At 39.6% G+C, this 24,934-nt stretch overlaps 1 long non-coding RNA gene across 1 annotated transcript; it reads left to right on the forward strand.

Annotated features, from left to right (window-relative positions):
* Positions 1–833, forward strand: LOC143742067 (uncharacterized). The gene is made up of 3 exons (XR_013205341.1): positions 1–35; positions 155–299; positions 389–833. It is a non-coding gene; the product is annotated as an uncharacterized LOC143742067 (long non-coding RNA).
* The last annotated feature ends 24,101 nt before the right edge of the window (positions 834–24,934 follow it).

Below are 24,934 nucleotides of genomic sequence, written 5' to 3' on the forward strand. Positions count from 1 at the left end.
TGCATTCAGCTGATGGAGAGGTTTTGCCTAGAAGGGTATGACAGATTCTACAGATAAAATTTCAGTATCTTGGCTGTGTTTAGCCACTGTTAGAAAAGTGACAATAAAAAGGTTTTATACAAATAGAGGTCCTACATTTACATATTTTCCAAAGGCATGGACAAAGATTTGCATTTTGGACAAAGGAAGCATCCCAACTCCTTCAGGGAAACCTTGAGCCTGTCTTTAGGGTGTCAAAATCCACCACCACCAAACTGTCGCTCAGCAAAAGAGTTGAAGTTGAAGAGGACACTGATGAGGTAAATTATTTTATTGGTCATATATCAAGCAGTTGCATGCATGCTAGATGGAGAGATTAATTATTTTGTGCCATTATATATATTTACAGCCAATCATTGTAAGAGACCTTCTTACAGCGCGGGACTGGGTACGCAGTCATGGAGACTTATTCTGTGGGAAGGTGACAGAGCCTTCTTTTCTGCAGATGAGCGCAAGTCAACAAAAAAATGCCCTCAGGAAGGTCCTGGAGGAACTTCCTGACGCAAAGGATGACTTTTTGTTTTTATTCCAGTGTCTAGATGACATGGAAACATTTTTATCATCCTGTGCTGATGAACAAGGCCTGAAGGTCAATGCCATGTTTGTTTGTTCATGAGTGTGCAAGAGCGTGTGAGAGTGTAAGAGCGTGTGAGAGTGAGAGCGTTTGAGAGCATGTGAGAGAGTGAGAATGTGTGAGAACGAGAGTGTGAGAGAGCGTGTGAGAGCAAGAGAGTAAGAGAGTGAGTGAGTGTGAGTGTAAGAGCGAGCGTGTGAGAGCAAGAGAGTGAGTGAGTGTGAGAGAGAGCGTGTGAGTGTAAGAGCGAGCGTGTGAGAGCAAGAGAGTGAGTGTGAGAGAGAGCGGGCGTGTGACAGTGAGAGCGTGTCTGAGTGTGAGGGAGGGATGGAGAGCGTGTGCATGAGGGAGGGAGAGCGTGTGTGTGTGTGTGTGTGTGTGTGTGTGAGAGCGAGTGAGAGGGTGTGATTGATTGAGGAAGTGTGTGTGTGTGAGAGAGAGAGCGAGTGTGTGAGGGAGGGAGGAGGGATGATGGAGGGATGATGGAGGGAAGGGAGGAGGGATGGAGGGAGGGGAGGAGAGATGGAGGGAGGGATAGATATAGAAGGAAGGAGGGAGAGATGGATATAGATGGATGGATGGATAGATGGAGGGGTAGATAGATGGATGGATGGATGATAGATGGATGGAGGTAGGTATGGATGAATTCATTTATTAATAAATAAATAATGTTATTCTGAGTGTTTCTGTGTGTTTTCTTGAGTGCAGACATTTGTTAAAGTATGCTGCAATAAGTAGAACAAACCTTTACAAAATGAAATATTACATGTAGTAATATTGTAAATATTACAATATATTACAATATTACTTCTGTAGAGAAGGCTACATACACACCTGTATGTAAAATTGACAACAATAACTGGCTTAAACAGAATTGACAAATATATGAGTGTTAACAGGAAACAGAGCACGTAGAATAACACAACTTTAGGGAGAAGAAAATCAATTAAAGTTAAAATAAAATAAATAAACAATAAATAAAATGACAAAGGATAAATAAAAGTCAGTTAAGGGGCTTCAGTTACGATCTTTTACTGTCTATGGTTACGATACGGATCGGGTAGTGTCGAACAACAACTGCCGTAAATGGTTTCGACATCAGACAGGAAGGAGACGCGTTTTCGCACATGCGCAGTACAGATCGTGTTTCCGGTACGGATCGAGTAGCGACAAGGGGAACGGGACTTTCGTACTAGGCTGTGGAATTTCTTTGGTTAAACATTTGAAAGGAGATACACCTGCTGTGTGTAAATCTGACATTACAGTGTTTTTTTTTTTTTTTGAAAAGGCGGTTGAGCACGACTGCTCCGTGAATGGATCAGAGGTAGGTGGCTGGAATAATATGGATTATGATGAAGGAGAAGATGAAGAAAGGGAAGAAAGTAGGGGACGGATGAGTGACAAGAGAACCAAAGGGAATAAAAGAGTCAGAAATGAGAAAGATAATGATACAGAAAGTGAAGAAGAGGGGCAAGGTATGGTTCAAAAAGGAAGAGAGGAAAATTATGTAGTCATAATAAGATTTAATGAAAAGAACCAGGGGAGCATGAAGAAAGTTAGCCCACTAGTGCTAACAACAACTCTGGCAAACAAGATAGGGGATATCGAATATGCAAAGGTTCTAAATGATGGCAATTTATTGGTGAGATGTGCTGATGCAGTGCAAATGGAAAAAGCGCTAAAAGTTAAAGAGATAGGAAAATGCAAGGTGGAAAATACGGGAAGGGTAGGAGCTCGGATGGGAGGTGGAAACATAGGAGTGATAACGGGGGTGCCAATAAGTGTTAGCATGGAAGAATTAAAAAGGAATATTAAAGGAGGGAAAGTACTTAATGTACAAAGATTGAAATCAGCAAAGGAAGGAGTGATGAGAGATAGTGAATCGGTGTCAGTAGAATTTGAAGGAGAACATGTTCCAAAGAAAGTATTCTTGGGTTTTATGAGTTATCCAGTCAGGATGTTTGTACCAAAACCGATGAGGTGCTTTAACTGCCAGAGATTTGGGCACACAGCAAAGAATTGTAATAGGGAGAGAAGGTGTGCTAGATGTGGAGGAGATCATGAATATGGGAAGTGTGGTACAGGGATTCCACCAAAATGTTGCAGTTGTGGAGGTGCCCACAATGTAGCATATGGAGGGTGTGAAATTATGAGACGGGAGACTAATATTCAAAAGATAATAGTGGAGAAAAGGATATCCTATGCTGAAGCTGTAAGAGTGTCAAAAGAGAGGGTATATGTAATGAGAGAACCAGAAGTTGTGGAAGAACAAGTACAACATCAAAGAACCAATGAAAGAATGTATGTGGGAAAAAGAGATATAGTTACATTCATAGCAGGGGTGATTAATAGCACTGCAGAAGTTAAATCAAAAAATGAAAAAATCCAGTTGATAGTTAAAGCTGCAGTTAATCATTTAGGACTGGTAGGACTGACGTGGGAAGAAGTAAGAGAGAACCTTACTATTCAGTCAGGTCAAGAAGCGTCATGGGTTGGTTAATCATTGTAATGGTAATTCTTTTACAATGGAATGCTAGAAGCTTAATGGCGAATGGTCAAGAATTTAAGCATTTCATAAATGAATTGGAAGAGAAACCAGATGTGATGTGTATACAGGAAACTTGGCTGAAACCAAGTCTTGATTTTGTAATTCATGGATACACTGTGTTAAGGAAAGATAGGATTGATGGAGGAGGAGGTGGGTGTGCAACATTTATAAAGCTTGGATTGACTTATAGGTTAATAGAAATGGGAGATGAGCAGGAATATATAGCGGTGGAGGTGTGGGAAAGAGGGGAGGGGATAAGTGTTATTAACTACTATAACCCGTGTAAAAGGCTGATGATTGATAATTTATTAAGTATTCAAGGTCAGGATAGACAAAAAGTAATTTGGTGTGCAGACTTTAATGCTCATAGCCCTGTGTGGGAGGGAGAACAAACAGATGCAAATGGTAAGATAATTGAAGAATTGATGGATGAAAGAGAATTGGTTAGTCTGAATGATGGAAGGGGAACTAGGGTAAATTTAGTAATAGGAATGGAATCTGCATTAGACTTAACATTAGTGTCTAACACTTTGGCTGGAAATACTAGATGGGAGGTATGGCTAACAACTACACTGGGTAGTGATCACTACCCAGTTTTATGCAGAGTAGGTGGGAGGCAAGAAATAAGGGTAGAAGAAAGGATCCCAAAGTGGATATTTGGAAAAGCAGACTGGGATCAATTCAAGAGGGTGAGTGAAGAAATAATGACTAGGATTGGAACAGCAGGAAGTATAGAGGAGATAAGTAACCAAGTTACGTCAGCAATCATAATGGCAGCGGAAGAAGCTATTCCTAAAGGGAAAAACAGAGGTAATTGGAAATTGGTGCCTTGGTGGAATGAAGAGTGTCAAAAGGCAGCGAGGAAAAGAAATAAAGCGTTTAAACTAGTAAAGAGGGATCACAACATGCAGTCATTAATTCAGTATAAAAAAGCACAGGCAGAAGTGAGAAGAACTATTCGGCAGGCAAAGAGGGCAAGTTGGAGTAAATTTTGTGGTGAAATTGGAAGGTCAACACCGGTGGGTAAGGTATGGTCTATGATAAAGAGGATGGGTGGAGATAGGAGACAGTGGGAGTACCCAGTATTGACATTAGAGGAGGAGATAGGTGTCACCAATCTAGAAAAGGCAGAAATATTGGCAAAGTCGTTTACATAGATACACAGTTCAGAAAATTTATCAGAAGAAGAGAGAAGGAGAAGGTCAGTAACTTTAAATCAAAATATGCATGCGTTAAATAGGAAGGAAGAGACTGGTAGTGACATTGATGAGCCTTTTTCTCTGGCGGAATTGGTTAGAGCGATTAAAAGAGCAAAGCCTACCTCTCCAGGAAAGGATCAGGTATGTTATGTAATGTTAAAACACCTTGGGGAAAGATCACTATTTAAGTTACTGGAACTTTTTAACAAGATATGGAAGGAGGGAAAACTGCCAGTTGCATGGAAAGAAGCAGTAGTGGTTCCAATTAGGAAACCTGGCAAAGATCCAAGTAAACCCATAAGTTATAGACCAATTGCTTTAACATCTAACTTGTGTAAGATAATGGAGAGGATGATAACAGAGAGATTGTCGTATGAAATGGAGAAAAGAGGATTACTGGTAAGTTGTCAGAGTGGTTTTAGGAAGGGAAGGAATACAATGGATTCAGTAGTGAGATTAGAGACTGAAATAAGAAGGGCACAAGCAATTAAAGAGACTGTAGTTGCAGTATTTTTTGATATTGAAAAGGCTTATGATATGTTGTGGAAGGAGGGGCTATTAATCAAGTTGGATAAAATAGGGATAGGTGGGAATTTGTTTAACTGGATAAAAGATTTTCTGTTTGGTAGGAAAATTCAAGTGAGAATAGGGGCAGAAGTGTCAAGTCAATATGAGGTTGGGAATGGGACACCTCAAGGAAGTGTGATAAGTCCTTTGTTATTTATTATAATGATAAATGATGTCTTTGCAAATGTTTCAGAAGATATTGGAACATCATTGTTTGCAGATGATGGGGCAATGTGGAAAAGAGGAAGGAACATACAGTACACAATTAGGAAGGTACAGAAAGCAATTGATAAAGTGGTAGAGTGGGCTTATGACTGGGGATTTAGGTTCTCAATAGAAAAGACTCAGACAGTCTTTTTTACCAGGAAAAGAATTCAGGAAGAAGTTAAGCTAATGATGTATGGGAGAGAGTTGGAGGGGGTAAGTTCCATTAAGTTTTTGGGAGTGATTTTAGATGCAAGGTTGACGTTTGCAGAACATATAAAGAAAATGGAAGACAAGTGCAAAAAAGTAATTAATGTGATGAGATGTTTGACAGGAAGAGAGTGGGGAGCCAGTCGGTCATCGCTTAAGAGTATATATGTGGCTCTAATAAGATCAGTGTTGGATTATGGTAGTATAGTGGTTGGGTCTGCAGCTAAGTCTCTTTTAATGAGGCTGGGGGTTATTCAGAATCAAGCTTTAAGAATTTGCTGTGGTGCTTTTAAAACGTCTTCAGTACCTGCCATACAAGTGGAAATGGGAGAACTGCCACTGGAATTAAGAAGGATTCAATTGATGGCTAATTACTGGGCTGGATTGCAGGGCCATAATGACTCGCATCCCACGAAAGCAGTATTGCAGGATTGCTGGGAAAATAGAAGAAAGTTAAAGGAAAACTTTGGTCGGATTGGAAATAATGTAGCAAAAGAGTTAGAAGTATTTAATCTTAGAATAAGCCCTACGGTAGTTTTTCCAGAGATTGCCCCTTGGAAGATGACATGGCCTGAAGTAGACTGGTATGTGCTTGAGGAAAAAAGGAAGGGAAAGGAAGAAGTTAATCTGAAAAGTATATTTAATAACAGAGTAGGTGGAAACTATAGTGAATTTATGCAGATTTATACGGATGGTGCTAAAAAACCAGAGACGGAAGAAACAGGGTTTGGGGTGGCAATTCCAGGGAAAGAAGTAGAAATGAGTATAAAAACATCTAATAATTTAGGGGTATATTCTGTAGAGATGTTGGCAATTTTAAGTGCTTTGCAATGGGTGGAAAAGGTAAGACAGGGAAAGGTTTTAATATGCTCTGATTCTTTATCAGTCTTGGCAAGTTTAAGGTCATTCCATTCAAAAGCTCGGCAAGATATCCTGTATGAAGTACTTCAATTAAATACAAGATTAAGTCATATGGGATGTCAGGTTAAATTTATGTGGGTTCCAGCACATGTTGGTATTACAGGTAATGAGATAGCAGATAGGCTGGCTAAAAGGGCGCTAACAAAAGGGAATGTAGAAATGCAGGTTAATATTAGTAAAGCAGAGGTTAAAAGCATAATTTGGGAGAAAATAAATAAAAGGTGGCAAGAGAGGTGGGATAGAGAGAAGAAAGGGAGGCACTTATACCAAATTCAGAGAAATGTTAAAGAGGATAGGGTGGGAAGTGGGAATAGGAGAGAAGAGGCTGTGATGACGAGGTTAAGGTTGGGACACTGTTCGCTGAATAAAACACTAAAGATGATAGGGAAGCAAGGGATGTCAAGAAGATGAGACAGTGGAGCACATAATTATGAGGTGTAGGAGATATGAAATGCAGAGGCAGGTGATGAAGAATAAGTCGAGGCAGATTGGGGTGCAAGAGATTACATTAAAAGGGTTATTAAGAGCAGTAAATGGAACGCAGAATAGAATATTGATGTCTTTTTTAAGGGAGGCGGGAGTTTTCAATAGGATTTAATTGATAAATAAAGTTTGTTGTGTATGTGAGTGTTTATATGAAGAGAATTAGGGTTATGTAAGAGTAGGAAAGAGAATGGACAATGATGTTTTGTAATTATTGTATCTGATCCACACTCCGGAGTAGAGGGGGCGGTAATGCACCAAAAAGCTGGATGCCAACCGCCGTAAAATTGAAAAGAAGAAGAAGAAGAAGAACCCCGGAAGTATTGAGAGTAGCGCGTGTGAGAAGAGAGTCGCGGGTGAAAACAGCGAACTTTTAAGCTCCCGTCTATTATTCTACAGCTGGTCTACCAGGCGAACACTAATAATTACGAACTATCTTATTAAGCACTGTTAAATTTTGATTACAAGAAAATGTAAGACGCATTGTATTGGTCTGTATAAGAAATAAGAGTATATGAATGTTGCTTTGGGTGCTTTGTGATTGAAACTGTTTTGTTTATCTTCTAGTTTTCACGGTGTTTCATGATACTTCAGAGAAGAATAAATGTGATTGTGAACATCAGTATGAAGCGTGGACTCATTTATGACCAGTGTAGCTACAGCACACACAACGGCTGCAACCACAGTGCGGTCCCCCCATAACAACCCTCTGGATTGAGCGGAGTAGGGAACATCTCTAGGGTCTTCAAGCAGGCACCTTCCGTCCTCAGTGTTTCGTCGACTAGCCCACGACACCTCAAGAGGGCTCGACAGTGACTCTGGCGTCCCAGAGTCACCCCCCTCCGTCCCCCACTCAACTCAGCCCAGCTTACTGACCTCTACTTCCCTCTTGCTGCTGAGACCTAACCACAATCTCACAATCTCACCGCAACCCAACCATACGCGCCAACCCGTTTGACTAAGGCTGTCGAGCCCCACTGGTGCGTTAATATGCAGTTTCAGTGGCAACGGTTCCGTATGGCATACCACCTACCGCAAAACACAATATCTGCCCAACCACCCGTCATTCACGCAATATACACAGGAACGTAATGACTGTAAATACTATACAACCTCTACAAATAAACCAACAGTGCTGCTGAGCCCTAACCACAACCTCACAATCTCTCCGCAACCCAACCATACGTGCCAACCCGTTTGACTAAGGCTGTCGAGCCCCACTGGTGCGTTAATATGCAGTTTCAGTGGCAACGGTTCCGTATGGCATACCACCTACCGCAAATCACAATATCTGCCCAACCACCCGTCATTCACGCAATATACAGAGGAACGTAATGACTGTAAATACTATACAACCTCTACAAATAAACCAACAGTGCTGCTGAGACCTAACCGCAATCTCACAATCTCTCCGCATCCCAACCATACGCGCCAACCCGTTTGACTAAGGCTGTCGAGCCCCACTGGTGCGTTAATATGCAGTTTCAGTGGCAACGGTTCCGTATGGCATACCACCTACCGCAAAACACAATATCTGCCCAACCACCCGTCATTCACGCAATATACAGAGGAACGTAATGACTGTAAATACTATACAACCTCTACAAATAAACCAACAGTGCTGCTGAGACCTAACCACAATCTCACAATCTCTCCGCATCCCAACCATACGCGCCAACCCGTTTGACTAAGGCTGTCGAGCCCCACTGGTGCGTTAATATGCAGTTTCAGTGGCAACGGTTCCGTATGGCATACCACCTACCGCAAAACACAATATCTGCCCAACATCCCGTCATTCACGCAATATACACAGGAACGTAATGACTGTAAATACTATACAACCTATACAAATAAACCAACACCCTTCAAGTTTTCAAGAATTCTACGAAACCTTAGCATGGCGGCCTGTACTCAGCCAGCTAGAATCTTTCCGTCTCAACCACAGCCAGTTGCTGCTCCTTTCTGCTGCTTCAGATAAGTTCTTTACTGTGCGACGCAACTCTTGACCACTGAATCCGACGTCTCTGAGGAACCGGGTTGTAGAGTGTGCCACAAAACCTCGACAACCCACTTCCACTGGATAAACCTGGACTCTCCATCCTCGCTGTTCTACTTCAGTGGCCAGATGAGCATACCGCAATTTCTTCCTCTCATATGCCTCATCTACCGCATCCTCCCATGGCACTGTTAACTCTATCAGTTGAACAATCCGTGCTGATCCAGACCACAAAACAATATCTGGTCGTAGGTTAGTGGTGGCAACCTCAGGTGGAAAAATAAGCCGTTGATCAAGATCAGCCAGCATCTTCCAGTCCCTAGCAGCTTCCAGTTGTCCTGGGCGAGAATTGGTGTTAGCACCTTTTCTTGGTGGTTGCTCGCCTGGGCGGAGGAATATTGTCTTCTGCGTGTAATGTTTTGCTAGAACAGGCGGCAACTTATTGGTCATACTACGCTTGCCTTCCAATGCTAAAGCCAAACATCGCAAAACTTAGTCATGGCGCCAAGTAAACCGACCTTGGCTAAGACCCACCTTACATCCTGTCAAAATGTGCCTTAATGTGGCAGGTGATGAACACAAAGGACAAGAGGGATCCTCTCCTACCCAGAGGTTTAGGTTCTGCGGTGATGGGAGAACATCATATGTTGACCTAATAAGGAAACTGATCCTACTCTCTTCCATTGACCAAAGGTCTTGACAGCCCATTTTTCGTTGTTCCACACTCTCCCATCTCATCCACTCTCCCTGCTTGCCCTGGGAAATGGCCTTTATACATCTCATCCTCTCCTCCTGCTTTCGCACCTCGTTGACTACCAGCTTCCTCCTTTGAGCTGGGCCTGCCTTGTGCCATTTAGGAGGAGCTAAACTGAGCCCAAAACCCCCTCTTCCATGCTGTACCTGTCCCACGATATCCCCAATTTGAAGGTCAGCCTTTGCCTCTACTACAGATTTCTTTGCTGACCACTTTCTACCAGTTTTTACCACAGGGGCTGCCTCCCTTACACATTTGTCGCGTGACTCTGCTAAAGTCATTTCCAGTCTGACCTTGGCACACTTAAACTCCTCGGTTAAAGCAGAGACTGGCAACTGCAATACTCCTTTACTATAAAGTCCCACTCTGCTGAGGCAGCGTGGAACTCCCAACCATTTCCTGATGTATGAACTTATTAACGCTTCCAGCTTATCCACTGTTGTCAAAGAAACCTCGTACACAGTCAGTGGCCACAGCAACCTTGGCAGTAGACCAAACTGAAAGCACCAGAGTTTTAGTTTGCCTGGTAGAGCACAGCTGTTTATGCTCTTCAACCCTTCCACTGCTTGTCGTCTAACTTCTCCCACTCGAACTGTGTCCTTTAGATCCCCATCGTACCATCTCCCTAGACTCTTCACTGGCTTCTGAGAAACTGTTGGTATTGCCTCACCATTAATGAATTAATTGGGGAAACTAAATAAAATTTGCAGGTATGAGAAAAAAGTAGGCTAAGTTAGTCTGAGACAGTTTGACTATGCCAACTAATAGCCTATTCAACGGCTTAGTGAAGGTGTAGAATCAGCGAGATAGTAGCATGTTATTTAGTGCAGGAAAATATAGTGTAAAGGCAGAATTAAAAGATTTGAGAACAGTTCAATTCACAAATGGGAAATAATAAATTTATCTATATTGAGGAAGTATCAACATCAAAAATGCAAGTAATTTCTGCAACATTTACAATTATACACTGAGAATACACCTCAATTTATTCAATAATAAACTGTGCTCGCCTTTCTCTTTTGAGGTGTAACTGTTTTATATAATTCTGTTAACGGTCAGATCGACTGTCAATCAAACTTCGGCGAAACTCTAAAACTAAATATTACAACTCTAAATTTAAACATTACAACTCTAAAATTAAACATTACAAAATACAAATATTATTTACGTTAGTTAAATAAGCCCAAATGTTTACAACATTATTTTGTGTTGGTCAAGAGACTCCTAGTGCTGAATATAGGCTACATACATGCTAGAACAACTTTTTATGATTTCTTCTTAAGTATCTGTGGATATGTTGACAAGAAACAATGGCAAACAAAAATTTTAACATGATCATTTGTGTAAATTCATATTTATTATTTGGAATAAAAAGCTATACATAAGCAAGGTAAAAATCACTTATTGCTAATAAAATACAACAGAAGATCAGTGGAGGAAAAAAAAGTGTGAAATGTGCTGGAAACCCCCTTGCTGCAGACGTTCTGCAGACGCAGACGTAACGTTCGGCAGACGCAGACGTCACGTTCGGCAGACGCAGACGTCACGTTCGGCACACGAACGAGTGATGTGGCAGACGCAGACGAGATGTTCGGCAGACTATGGAAAGCCAAGAGGGCCAAAAACACGCAAATTTTTACGCTTATTTCACGTGTAAAATACACGTGACATACGCGTTGATTATGTCACGCGTATTTCACGTGTATTTTACGCGTAAAATACGCGTTGATTATGTCACGCGTATTTCACGCGTATTTCTGTGGAACGCCAAAAGGGTCAAATTTCGCCACTAGCCAAACGCCTTTCATTCTCAAACCGCCGCTTTTTACGGCGTTTAAGACGAAAAGACGCTGCAAATTACGGCGTTCTGTTGTACAAACGCCGCAAATTACGGCGTTTACAAAGCAAAAGCGCCGTCATTATCGGCGTGTTTTATATCCAGCCATTGACGCCGTTTCTGACGTTTATGTCTATTTAAAGGCAATGGCAGCGTGATAATAAATAATTTATATGTGAAATATATTGTAGTCTTGTATGATGGTCAAGAGCAGCTGTAGTCCTCCTTGGGCTGGAGTCATCTCTTGTTTTAATAGTTCAATCGTTTAGGAAGGCTCTACCTCCTTTCGTGTATCCTGGGAACTGCTAAAAGAGTCTTATGATCTTAAAAAGCGAAATGGACTAGGCTATATCGTGAAGCATCTACCTAAGCCCATCTAAATCATTATAATCAGCAATAAAGGGACCCACCGCCGTCTTGGTCAGACAGAAGCGCCGCAAATAACGGCGCACTATGGATGGCCTGCGGCGTCAGAAACGGCGTCATTGGCTGGATATAAAAAACGCCGATAATGACGGCGCTTTTGCTTTGTAAACGCCGTAATTTGCGGCGTTTGTACAAAAATTATTAGACACTTTGGTAAAACACCATATAACATTTAAGTAAACATATAAACATAAAAATCAGTGACGTAACTTTGTTTTAAAAAGTGGGTGGAACAGGTGGGGTGGGGGTTGCTAATAAAATGCTAAATCAGATTTATGTAGGCTACAATAACATTACGACGTCCAGCAATCGATTTAAATAGTAGGCTACATGGGGTTTAATTTGACGTTTAATGAGATGAAGTATAATGTATGTTGTCAGTGCCGTGTTGTCTCTAATATTTAATGTTAGAATATTTACTCTGCATTTTCTGTTTCTATAGAAAACCACACACTAATACACCCACAACTAAGTACAACCATTCAATCCTTGTTAATAACTGAGTTGTTGTGGTGACAAATAAACAGGTTCCAACATATTTTCACCAAGTCTCTTACCGGACACCATGTGGCATATTTCATACCTAACCAGCAGTTTACTGAAATGAGACTGTGCTATAAAGCCAACTCGTTTTTTTTTTCAGTTCCCCACTTACTTTACCTTCCTCAAGCACTGACAGAACCCATCCAAGCTTGTGATCATAAATTCATACAAATCATCTGCATGATAAAAGGTACAGTGGGTCACTTTGTTAACATATGCATTACTATTTTAAATCAGAATTGATTTCACTGAAAATGTATTACATTTAGAAAAAATGAAATGAAGCTGAACTCTGCAGGGCAGAGGGCATTGACCCTTGAGGACCGTGTTTGCCCATTGCATTCGGAGCATTCCAAGTGAACCCTGCTGATGTAAAAAAAAAAAAAAAAAGTGTAAAGGGTTAAATTAGCAATTTAAAAGGGTAGTCATTGCAGTGTCACCTGTCAATCTATCTTTGTTATCATGGGCGTCAGTTTGGTTTGAAATGTGCTGGGGACAGAGACGCATTCGGAAGTGCATTTTCAGAAGTGCTGGGTACAATGACGTATTAATTTTCTTTCTCTCTTTCGCACAGGTTATGTTTTCAAAGACGATGTCCTGTAGCTCAGGCACGGCCCCACTTTTCAACAGGCCCACACAAAACTTTCACACAAAAAAAAAACCTTTTACTATCTGTTGTAAACTTTTTCTTCTCAAGTGTAGAAAAGATAGAGTTGCAGACCAGGAGATTGTTGAGGTATAAGTTCTTTATTTCGTCGCTGTAGTCATCTCAATCAAGTCTAACTAAGGCAGTATACATTTAGTTCATATACCCTTTCAGGGGGAGGAGTTACCTAAAGGTGGAGGCACTCTGAAACAAAAGCATGTAAATGAGGCATACCGGTTAAGGAATGTGCCCTAGACTGAGAGTGTTACCAATCCTAATCCAATCAGCATAACAGTGTAATGTAAATATCCTAATCCAATCAGCCAGACTCTTCACCGATACCTTCACATTATCTTAATGGCCAGGCAGTGCATAAAGACAAAAGGTGATAGTCTCAGTGCTCTGACCAATTTAACTTACAATAGAGAGCTGGACAGACAGGAACAGGCAGGTTTGTGACATCATTTACCTTAGATACAAAATTCACACTAATAAACTTTCTCAGTTTCTATACTATTTTATTGGAGTTCTATACTATTGTATAAAAGTTCATTCTTGTAACTTGTGATCGTTACAGGCACATAATGCGTGTTCTATGTTTGCTTTTCTGCAATTGCATGCTGACACAGAAACAAACATGCAATTATAGGGTCCATGACGTTCCTACGGGTAATAGTCTTTTCTGATAGGAACTGTGATTTTCTTGTGAGAGGCGTGATTCATATGTTGAATGAAACACTTGATACTGTGGACGCATAGATAGTACGCCAGTAGAACAAACAACAACATAATTACTATTTCCTTTATCCACAGCCAGGGTTTCCCAATCAAGTTTCCGAACCATGAAGAATTATCTTCAGTCATCTGGTGTAATTTTGCTGAAAAATCAAGAATGTCTTGTTGGATTTTGTTCAAGTTCTCTGTTGGATCCATTAACCCGGTGCAGCACTCAGGTCCGATGATGTGCAGGCTCCTCCTTGCGTTGCTAGAATGTAATCCAAGGCCACTCTGTTCTGTAAGATCATTATCTTGTGCGAAGCGAGAGTGTCTGTGATGTTACTGGTACGACAATCTTGATCATGTTGATGGATGACTGAAGGTTTCGTATGTGAGTCTCTGCGTTGTGTATTTTTTTTCCTTTGGTGATAGTTGATTCGGCAGTGGGTCTCGTCATTTTCTTGAGGTTTTCTTGTGGCTTCCTACGCAGATGACGAGGTCGGTGCGTATGGGTCCCGGACAGCCATCATCAAGTGGTATCTGCACAGAGTAAGAAAGAAAACAAAAGACAGGAGAGCAGTATTTGTTCAAACACTAGGATTGTGAACTTTTTCTGATTCTGCTAGACAGTGGACCAGTATTTGTTCAAACACTAGGGTTGTAAACTTTTCTGAGTCTGCTATTGTTGTTCCCTCTTTCCCTATTTCTTAATTATGACACCTAAAGAACGCAGTGAGGTGAGGATGGATTAATGGATGGGAAGGCCTATGAGGGATTCTTCACCGAAGGGTTGGCCTCCGACGCCTGTTGCAATCGGTTCTTCCCTCGGCTCCCCACTGGTTCGTGTCCAATCCTATCCCTGTTGGAGCAGGAACAACCTTACAGTGTGACACATGAGTCCAGGTTTTCCTTCCCTGACACAATACTGCAGCTGCTGTAATCAACATCACTTAATGTGGTCCATGTCACTCTAATGGCTTGTTTCTGAATTACTTGAGCTGAACCGTCAACAAACAACTCAAATTCTGAATTCTCTGTGGGAGTTTTCTTTTACTTCCCTTGAAGGTGTGTATGTAAGCGTAACACAATAATGAGTCATTTCTCCTTCATCCCCTAACAAATTCTCAGTCATTGCAGACATCATACATGAGGTTGGGTTCGTGACTGGTGCACGTTGTAAAACAATGTTCGGAGCTGTGAGAGTTGCTAACCAATTTCCCCAATGGGAGGAGGTGACAGAAGTTTCTTTTGTTTCATTCATCAGTGTGGACACTGCATGAAGGCATTTTACATTTACAGTCTGACCTAACACCATTACTGATGAAGGGCCTGTGCTGTAGCATAACATTTAAGGCTGTGAGTCTACTTTAACCAGTGTCCCCCAAAGGAAAAACTGAGATAGTCACTTTCCTTTAGTTCTATTAAACAAAAACCGAAGTCTTTTATCTCTGTTGCAAGTTAGTGGGGAAATTAAGCACTCACAGCCCAACTGTTTAACAACTAAAACAGCTGCCCAACGAGCTTAATGATGAGGGGAGGGGCTGCTTCAGAGCAGCCAGCAGGCTGAGCAGAAGCTGAGTTACATTGTTAGTTTCTCTAACATTCTTTTTGTTTTTTCTACACTCTTTTCCCCAATGTCCATGTTTACCACAATAATAACAACTACTGCCCTCTCTCTTAGGACATTTGCGTTTCTGTTGATTCTCTGTGTTGACCTTAAAGGATGCTGCTGCAATTTTTACTCTTTCCTTGACATCAGAGTCTCTTTCCCATGCAGCCAAACTGTCTAAGTTGTTTTGTATGGTTCTAGTGGACCATGTTAAGTCTAAGAAAGGCAATGCTTTTCTATGTTCTGATAACAGACCATCAAACCATGTGCGAACTAGGGGACCATTATCTTCTAGCACCTTCTCTGAAGTGTCAGCTATACCACTGTATGCTGCTGCTGACTGACAAAATCTTTCAGTGTACTCACTAACATTCTCATGTTTCTTCTGTACACAACTAGTGATCTTTGACCAGTCCATGTTTGGTCCAACAATGTTCTTTAATGCCTTCAGAACTCCCTCTCTCAATTCATCTTTTCTGGCATGTTGTAGTTCAGAAGTAACAGCAGACTCAAAACTGTTGAATTCAGATTCAGTTAGAATTTGTGACATCAGCTGTGTGACTTCTGCCAACGACGTGTCGTAAAGACGCATTTTACTGATCAATGCCCTTCTGAATTCAGAAAAATCTGTGCGTACTGAAGGTAAGCTTTGGGATAGTCTTTCTATGTCTCTAGGTCCGAGTGCTTTGGCAACAGTTTGGTTTTGGACAACAGAAGAGTTGGGAGGAACACTTTCAGTTCTCTCAATTCCCTGAGATCTTCTTGCGACACATACCTTTACTGAATCTACAGGCTTATCAGTTACTGATGGGATGTCTACATCTGTTTCAAAGAATGCTTGTAAGTCAGGATAAGTTTCATCTGACTGTTGGTCTTCTGAGTCACATTTGGTTTAGGCCTTGTTATGGCTCACCTTTGTCTTGAAACAGGACACTTGAGTCTGCAATTGTTTGTTTTGTTCATTTAACTTATCAATACACCTAGTTTGTTCTTGTGCAATGGATAAGCTATATTCTCTATGGCAACAGATTATGCCTTTCATGTTTTTCTTTCTGATACATGCACCTAACACCTTCTTGCATTCTTCAATAGACCAAACTTTGTCTGGATCAAAACCAAATTTCTTTGTCAAATCCAATCTAACTGACTCAGTCACTATGGAATCCATTTTCTCTCCTAACAATGACTTGAACTCACTGTCTGTCCATAAAGGGCTAGCTAGTCCATTTTTCTCAGTTGATGGAACTAGCCTAGCATTTCTTCTAACCATTTTGTGGATTTCTTTTGTTACCACACAATCAAAAAATAAACTTCTCTGATCAACAGAGGGTATACTTGTTAACACAGATCAAATCTTGTTAAACTTCCTTGTTACCAACACATCACAAGCTTTTAGCATGTTACGCTAATCTTCCCTAAAAGAAAAATGCAAAGGATCTTTCACCTTCTTAACTTTTAGAGGATAAAACAAACAAAAACACTAAATCTTCTCTGTTCAAAAGAGGCTACACTCGATAACACAGTTAACCTTCCTTGCCCAGAGCAAAGGGTAACACACAAAATATTAGCAATTTATACTAAAATCTTCCCTGCCTGAAAAAACTTTTTCCACTTCCCTGGCAAAGCAGAGGATAAAACAATATTAACATGTACGTTAATCTTCCCTGCCTGAAAACAGAGGGTACAATATAGTAGCACTTGACGCTAAACTTCCCTGCCTGAAACAGAGGATCACCAAATAATAACACGTAATACTAAATTCTTCCCTGCCTGACAACAGAGGATCACTTTCATCTCTAACAGAAACTTTAGAGGATAAGCAATATTAACATGTACGTTAATCTTCCCTGCCTGAAAAACAGAGGATACATTTCATCTCTAAATGCAACTTAAGAGGATAACTTTAGTTAACAAACCCTACAGCTGTCTGTTAACTTCTTCTCTGATGGCACAAAGGATACTTTTTACTGGTTTTTCAACGGTTCTTTAAATGGAGTGAGACTCACCAAATTTTTGTTGTATGGAAAAATTCCGTCTGGAAACTCAGTCAGAGATCTTTGTTGAGCTTGGTTCTGGAACTCAGTTATCTTTGTTGAGATCTTTGTTGAGATTCAGTTCTGGAACACAGTCAGCTTTGTTGAGATCTTTGTTGAGATTCAGTTTGCGAACTCAGGCAGCTTTGTTGAGATCTTTCTGGATTCAAAAGATTCAGTCTGGAACTGGAAAGTCAGATCTTTGTTGAGATCCTTTGAGCTTTGAAGTTTCAAAAGTTCATTCTTTGTTGAGTTTCAGTTTCTCCATCCGGGTCACAGGCACCATCTGTTGTAAACTTTTTCTTCTCAAGTGTAGAAAAGATAGAGTTGCAGACCAGGAGATTGTTGAGGTATAAGTTCTTTATTTCGTCGCTGTAGTCATCTCAATCAAGTCTAACTAAGGCAGTATACATTTAGTTCATATACCCTTTCAGGGGGAGGAGTTTCAAGCCAACTCGTTTTTTTTTTTCAGTTCCCCACTTACTTTACCTTCCTCAAGCACTGACAGAACCCATCCAAGCTTGTGATCATAAATTCATACAAATCATCTGCATGATAAAAGGTACAGTGGGTCACTTTGTTAACATATGCATTACTATTTTAAATCAGAATTGATTTCACTGAAAATTTATTACATTTAGAAAAAATGAAATGAAGCTGAACTCTGCAGGGCAGAGGGCATTTACCCTTGAGGACCGTGTTTGCCCATTGCATTCGGAGCATTCCAAGTGAACCCTGCTGATGTAAAAAAAAAAAAAAAAAAAGTGTAAAGGGATAAATTAGCAATTTAAAAGGGTAGTCATTGCAGTGTCACCTGTCAATCTATCTTTGTTATCATGGGCGTCAGTTTGGTTTGAAATGTGCTGGGGACAGAGACGCATTCGGAAGTGCATTTTCAGAAGTGCTGGGTACAATGACGTATTAATTTTTTTTCTCTCTTTCGCACAGGTTATGTTTTCAAAGACGATGTCCTGTAGCTCAGGCACAGCCCCACTTTTCAACAGGCCCACCCAAAACTTTCACACAAAAAAAAAACCTTTTACTATCTGTTGTAAACTTTTTCTTCTCAAGTGTAGAAAAGATAGAGTTGCAGACCAGGAGATTGTTGAGGTATAAGTTCTTTATTTCGTCGCTGTAGTCATCTCAATCAAGTCTAACTAAGGCAGTATACATTTAGTTCATATACCCTTTCAGGGGGAGGAGTTACCTAAAGGTGGAGGCACTCTGAAACAAAAGCATGTAAATGAGGCATACCGGTTAAGGAATGTGCCCTAGACTGAGAGTGTTACCAATCCTAATCCAATCAGCATAACAGTGTAATGTAAATATCCTAATCCAATCAGCCAGACTCTTCACCGATACCTTCACATTATCTTAATGGCCAGGCAGTGCATAAAGACAAAAGGTGATAGTCTCAGTGCTCTGACCAATTTAACTTACAATAGAGAGCTGGACAGACAGGAACAGGCAGGTTTGTGACATCATTTACCTTAGATACAAAATTCACACTAATAAACTTTCTCAGTTTCTATACTATTGTATTGGAAGCTCAATTAAACATTTAAATAAAATTTGTAATCCTACACTATATTCTAATTTTGTCAATAATTATAAAAAAAATTTGCCAAAAGCTCATAATTTGTGCTCAAGCGCACGACCGCACGCATAAAGCTTGCCACAAAGAACCGGTAAAAGTAATGATTATAAATGCATCTAAATGTGTTTTATTGCGATTAATCGTGCAGCCCTAATATAAAGGTTAATGGATGGTTGACTGATTTTATTTGGTGCTGAATGAGGTGAAGACTCCATAACATAAGCCTTATAACATATACAGTATTTATTTATATTTGAAACCTGGTAAGATGCATCACATTTGTGGAAAATAAATTGCATAATAGATATAATTTATTGATCCCAGGTTTAAATTGGTCATGTCACCATTGCTCACATTTAAGAAAAGAAATAAAAGCGTATGTGAAATCTTAAAAATTAAGATTACTTGTACATATACTCTACTTATGAAACTAAACAGTAGAAAATATAGATTTGAGTATTGCACAGTTTAATTTATTGCATTTGTATTATTGTACTATTAAAGCATTGTATGTTTAAAGGTATAAAGGATATGGAGCTTAGATAAAAGGATATTAAGCTGCTGACAAGTCTGAGGTAAGTACAAATTGCCCTGAATATTAGTTAATAATATATGACACTGAGGGAGGACTTGGAATTATGACCTGGAATGGTTTCCTGAGGCTGTGTTGCAGAAACAACTTCAGTCAGAGTAATATCTTGTCTTAAGTAACCACTGTGATTTCATTTTGGAACCAATTTAAAACACTGAACTTGTCAGATTATAACTTGGGGCTTAAAGGGATAGTTCACCCATTTACTCACCCTTATGTTGTTCCAAAGTTTCTTTCTTGTGTGGAACTTCCATACTATGGAAAAAAATAATATGGAAGTCAATGGGGACCAGCAATGTTTGGTTACCAATAATCTTCAAATATTAGTAACCAAACATTGAAAGAGGCTAATGCATGTTTGAAACAACATGAGGGTGAGTTAATGAAGACAGAATTTTAAATTGAGTGAACAATACCTTTAACCCCTTGTGACCCACTGGTGATCCCGAATTTTACATTCAAAAAAATTGTGCATTGTTTTTGAGCTGCTTTATCTCTCTATTAGTAATTGCTAGAGCACTTCTGGTATTTCACAGTAAACTGTCAAGTGTTAGCTTTTAAATGATACCTTGGTTTTGTGTGTAGTCAGAAGGACTCCTTAGCAACAACCATTTTATTATGGGTATGTCATTTTGCACTCGATTGCCAAAAAGGGGGGCGACTGGTAAGGGGTTAAGATAGGACGTTTCTGTAATTTGGTCCCTGTGAAGCAAGGATATGTTGTTTTAACAGATATTCATTACAATTGCATTGATCAAGAACCACATCTGTAAACTTTTCCACAATCAAATGTTAACTTTTAATATTAGAAATCTTGAGTTGGGTTGATTGGTTTTACAGATAAATTCCTACTTTACCTGTAGCTCAAACAGTGGAATGTTGGCGCTTGCAAAATTAAGGTCATGGGTTCGATTCCCTGGGAAAGCAAGAACTGATAAGAATGTAAATGTGTACATTGAAATGCAATGTAAGGCACTTTGGATAAAAGCATCTGCCAAATGCCAGGGACTGCAGATGAAATTGAGCTCTGTAGCTAATTCTGGGACAGTTCTTTACTGTCCATTGTCCCTGTTATAATAATAATAATATGCAAATGTACTAATATGCAAAAGCTCACACAACAAAAGCTCACGTTGTTTTCCAAAGACAGATATTGATTACAGTGGTCTGTATCTTAAACCTGCAGTGATCATAAACCTGCATTGATTACCTCCACTGTAACTGATTTCCCCACACACCTTAATGCTTTGATGTTAAAGCTAGAATGTCCACTAATGTGTTTATTTACAAAAAGGCATGAGTGGAGAAAAACAAGTTAATTTTATTTTTTATCTAAATTGCCATAAAACTGCTATTTAAATATATTATTCATATTGGTTATACAAAAAACCTGAATAAGCTGATCTATAGAATGTAAACTGGTGGTAGCCTAGTCTATGAAAGGTACACCCCTCTAAGCTCACAGAAATGGTTAGACCCAAGTCTTCAGCAGCCAATGACACCGACCCGTTCATACTGATTTTTAACACGTATTTCATGCGTATTTTACGTGTAAAATACACGTGAAATACACGTGAAATACGCGTGACATAATCAACGCATATTTCACGTGTATTTTACGCGTATTGTACACGTGAAATACGCGTAAAAATTTGCGTGTTTTTGGCCCTCTTGGCTTTCCATAAATCCACACGTTAAATTCTAACGTGACGCCAACGTGACGTCTGCATAGATCAACAGCTACACGTTATTGACGTGTCTACGTGACGTGATATTTGCGTGTACGTCTCCATATAAAACAAATGGAGACGTACACGCACGTATACACGTGTGTTATATGTCGTGCTTGTCAGTCTCGTCGCCGAATGGAACATTCCGAGCGCCATAAAAGTCATTAAACTTTCATCAAAAGTTCATTAAAGAACCGATCGGAACGCCATACTTCCCTGAAGAAGGAGAAGGAGGAGTCTACTATGGCAAGCCAAGAGGGTCAGAATTATGCATTTCAAGAACGTAAACAAAAACAAATGCGTTGGAATGCTACTGCGCATGTCTGGCCCTGAAGCACTTCTGGTGTCGCCATTTTTAAATCACAGAGCTGTCAAAACAAAATGACTAGCACATACTTTTTAAGTCTAGCTAAAACAGAACAGTTAAGATATTTAAAGAAAATTAAAATAGGCGATAGCGTGGAATTACCGGACCCTTTAAATCATACGCTGAGGCGACAACTATTCACTCAGAACTTAAAACATTTACCTGAAGTGTCGTATCCAGACGTGTACCATTATCTCGTTGAGACCGATCGTGTGTCTACACGAGAGAAGCGGTCAAGGCATATCGTAGCCTAGATGCTTACAACTACTTCCTTAGTGGAAAAGTTGGAAACATTTGTTCCTACAATGTGGACGATGTTTGTCCTGTATTTGGTGAAGTTGGAGCAAGTCAGACATTATCAAAAACGTACTCTGCGTGGTTCGTTGCTAAGGTGACCGGGGAGGTTATTAGCGGGCATTGCACTTGCATGGCAGGGTAAATATATCTATCCAAATACTAAATCACATTGCTAATCCTCCAGTAATCGAATTATTGTGTTCTATTATTACCTATTGCATAATTAGTTACTTCATACGTTTGGAAATATTTGTGGTCAGTGGCGGAGCCAGAGGGGGGTCCGGGGTGGCACTGGACACCCCTGACATGCGATTGGCCACCCCGGTTGCCACCCCAAAATTTTATTTGCTACTGGCAGTTGCTGATGCTGATTTTTTTTTTTAAATTACGTTCGCCGGCGCGCAGTTTTCAAACGGACGAGCAGAGGACGAGAGATGGTTGCAAGATACCGAACTTCACCGAATAAGAAAACATCATATTTGAAGTAAGCTTTTAAGGTTTAGCATCAGGGTGGTTTGCTCCCAATAGCCTACATTAGGTCTAATACACGCATATACAGTACCTTGCCTTGTGTACATTACAGCAGGCTATACAAATGTTCTAGCTAATGTGAGGATAGGAGATCAAAACGCAGGCAAAGAAGAGCAGAAACAAGCGATATCATAATGCGATCACTATAGGACTATGAAGCTTTATGGGTGTAGGTTGTTGATGGACCCGATCTACTGTGTTTTGATCATCATTATGAATCTGATCTAGATGTAGTCTTTGAAGAAAAATACGATTTTTCTTCATGTTGCTTTTTATGAAACTTGCCAACATTCAAGTCGTGAGCTTAGAATTATACGGTTCTATCTCCACTTTTGGTCGAAATTGAGTTTTTGACATAATCTTATCCACTGGGTGTTTATTAATGCCTGTGTGGCGTTATTTTTTTTTTAAAAATATATATATATATTTTGTTAGTAGTTATTAATAAAATAAAAAGGTTCCATCTCACAAAACAGGAGGGATGTAAAAACTTTGATGCTCAATTTCTCAGAACTACCCTAAACGGAGATAGAACTGTATAATTCTAAGCTCACGAAGTGTTAATTAAAAAAAAGATGCACGAAGCTAGAATAACATTATTTTTTTGTTTTTGTTTTAAAAGCACAGGGTTTGTTCTTTCTTTTGGTATGTTCAGATATTCATACAACAAAATATTCTGGGGTGCCATGAGATTGTGAAAATTACCAAAACCACATTTTTTTTATACTGGCGAGAAAGAGTTAAATGTTGGTAATTGGATGATTTTTAGAATTTTGAATATGATTGGAATCATATTTTAAATTTGTCATATTTTTGAACAGGGTCAATTAAACAGGAAAAGAAAGGGAGAGATTTTTTTTAAAATAAGCACAAACATAGTCCAGTCATTTTATGAAAAAAAGGTTGAACAAATTGCAACAGAAGCAAACTCAACTAATTTTGTATCCTCATTATGTCCTGAGTAAGGAAACAAAGTCCCTAAGAATCCCATTAGGGGAAAGTTTCGAAATCTGTTTCTGGGGATTCACTTTTTATTTTACTTACCTTTTGTCTTCTGCATTCTCCTTACCCTTGTCTCCTGTTCTTCCCTTAGACTCGTCCCCCAGAAACAGTCGCACAGACCCAGCCCCAAACCCCATCTCTTAATAATTAAAAAAGGCTAGTTTCTAAAGTACTTCTTCCTGCCTCTATGTATTAATGCTCATGGGTAGCCTAAATGGGTTCCATTCAGACCTTAACATTAAGTATTTTACTGTTATGTGTCAACAAGATTCAACAAGACATTTTCACCTGGCTAGACCCAATGTTTAGATCTGTTGTGGTATTTATGCAAATTAGCACATACGTAATTAGATTATGCACCGTTTGTCCATCTTAACAAACAATTTTAAAAAACTTGGAATACATTTTTTTTTTGTCTTGATGTAAGTAATCAACTCAGTAATTTTCATGGTGATATCTAAAGGTTAAACTTTTTACCCTATTCTCGTAAGAAAAAAAATGAATAGGCGTATGAATAGGCTACATTTGTGTTTTTTTTCTAAGCTTTCCCTAATGGGATTCTTTGGGACTTTTTTTCCTTACTCAGGACATATTGAGGATACAAAATCAGTTGAGTTTGCTTGTTGCAATTTGTTCAAGGTTGATCCCCATTTTGGCTTAAAATGACTGGACTAACAGGCAGATCAGGTGCAAACAGACCCCCCAGCCCTTGCATCACCACTGGCTAGTCAGAGTCAATGTGGTCAGACTTCAGAGCCAGCAACAGGTCAGAGCATCTACCAGACACAGGCAGTCAATCACATACCCAATTCAGGAATTTAAATTGAGATGATTTTGCCAGATTAAAAGGATAGTTCACCCAAAAATGAACACAAAAAAATAATTATAAATTAAATAAATAGAATTAGAATTATTTTAAATTATTATAAAGAAAGAATTATGTTGTATTTAATCTTCCCAGGATAAGATTTTATATTGATGGGCAATAAAATTGTTTAACTTTTTCAAGGAAATGTCTGCTTGATGCCTGCTATATCTAATAAAAGATAAAATAAAATATATATATTTTTTGTTGTAAATGTGAGTTTTTTTGTAAATAAAGGCAGCAGTTCATAACAGACACATGCGGTATCTTATCTACTTGGTGCTTCAGCTTTGTTTTCTGCAAATATTTTGGATGTTCAACACTTATAGACACAAACAGAGTGACCCAATTCCTTCCACAAGCTTTTTCACTGTGTGTGTGTGTGTGTGTGTGTGTGTGTGTGTGTGTGTGTGTGTGTGTGTGTGTGTGTGTGTGTGTGTGTGTGTGTGTGTGTGTGTGTGTGTGTGTGTGTGTGTGTGTGTGTGTGTGTGTGTGTGTGTGTTGCTGTGGAACAGTGTGTTAAAGAAGGTTTGAATGCTCCATCTGTGACATCTGAGCCCTGCATGTGGTCACGAATAAACAAGAAGGTGCATGAAATTCAATTCTGGCTAACGTGTTTTTTTGTTTGTTTTTGTGTTCTAATTCAT

This window comes from Siphateles boraxobius, unplaced genomic scaffold (genome assembly GCF_051911475.1).
Source record: "Siphateles boraxobius isolate OS27281-9 unplaced genomic scaffold, OSU_SipBor_1 19, whole genome shotgun sequence".
In the NCBI taxonomy this organism is placed as follows: domain Eukaryota; kingdom Metazoa; phylum Chordata; class Actinopteri; order Cypriniformes; family Leuciscidae; genus Siphateles; species Siphateles boraxobius.